Here is a 1,326-nt window from a genome sequence, read left to right as displayed (position 1 = left end):
GGCCCTCCCGGAGCGCTCCCGCCCCGCCCCTCCCGCGGGAACAGCCAATCACCGCTCTGCTATTTGCATGAGCGCCCGGGGGCCTGTGGGACAGCGGCGGGGGCCGCCTCAGCCCCGTCCCCTCCCGTCACCGCCGCGTCTTCAGCTCCTTGCGGGCCGTGTTCGCGTTGGGAAAGGGCGGGGGGCCGTGCCTGCGGGAAAACGTCAATCGCCATCCCCTAGGGGTGAAAGAAAGCGAGGCATTCAAATACAGTGCAGTGCGGGCGTTTGAAATTGCCCGGATGACCCTCAGTGGTCTGGGGTGCAGGCTTCAAACCTGTAGCTGTCTAGCGACAGAGTGGTTCAATTCCACCTTTCGGGCGGGGCGGCGCGGGCGCTGTTGGAGCTGCTCCGGTCTTTTTTGTCCCGGGAGACGGCCCGCAGTGCCAAGCCCCGCCATCCACAGGGGCAAAAGGCAGCGCTCGGCGCGCTGTCCCCAGGGGTCACCGCACTAAGGAGCGCATTTCGCTTGGTTCTTCTTCCAAGTTATTCCTGCGGCGCCGGACTGTTGAAATGGCAGTGTGCCAGGGACAGCCGAAGGACAACTCAGGTTTTAATTGGATTTTTCTGCTAAGCAGATCTTTGTTAAACTGTGTCACATGTCCTACAAGAACAGAAAAGAAGTAAATAACAGAAGTCATTCTCTAGATCTGCTCCATATTGACGATAACCCATCTCCCACCCACGCTGCAACAAAAATGCTTCACTTACAGCAGTAAGCACGAGTGCTAATAATGTCACCCAGCCCCACGAAAAATAAAGGTTAGCGTCAAGCTAAAAAACATATTCTTCAAGCAAAAGGCGTTTATTTTGTGATATCCTGTTGCAACAACTCTCCAGTCGATGATCTGTGGAGTCTCTAGTTAGGACGAGACCCCAGCCACCCCCACCACAGGGGACGGTGAGGATTGGAGGGGCATTTTCACATTCTCTCCTGGCCCCACAAGCAGGAAGGGCGATTCTGCCTGGTGATTTACAGAATACTGAGTGAATGATCAGATCTCCGGTTTTCCTGGCTGCTTTTTGAGGGGTGCAGTGCCATCCAGAGATAAGTAGGTAAGCACCCCTAAGGATCTAAGCCGGAATGACTGTGCTTCCTTTACATGGAATGAGTCACTCCAGCTGAAGGCCTGGGAGGAGAAGGGAAGGGCACTGGGAGCCCTGAGACCATTGCTGATGGCTGCTACTGCTTTGAGCCTGCAGACCCCTAAGCCTGTTGGGGAGGAGCAGCCTTGATGCCAGCAAGGCACGTTGCTCCAGGAATACACTGTCCCGTTATGGGAAATC

General features: G+C 55.8%; 1 non-coding gene across 1 annotated transcript; it reads left to right on the top strand.

The window, feature by feature from the left end:
* The first annotated feature begins 275 nt into the window (after nt 1-275).
* TRNASTOP-UCA (transfer RNA opal suppressor (anticodon UCA)) lies at nt 276-362 on the top strand. Its single transcript has one exon. It is a non-coding gene; the product is annotated as a tRNA-Sec (tRNA).
* The last annotated feature ends 964 nt before the right edge of the window (nt 363-1,326 follow it).

This window comes from Hirundo rustica, chromosome 3 (genome assembly GCF_015227805.2).
Source record: "Hirundo rustica isolate bHirRus1 chromosome 3, bHirRus1.pri.v3, whole genome shotgun sequence".
NCBI classification, from domain to species: Eukaryota; Metazoa; Chordata; class Aves; order Passeriformes; family Hirundinidae; genus Hirundo; species Hirundo rustica.
This window is presented reverse-complemented; position numbering and strand designations above follow the sequence as displayed.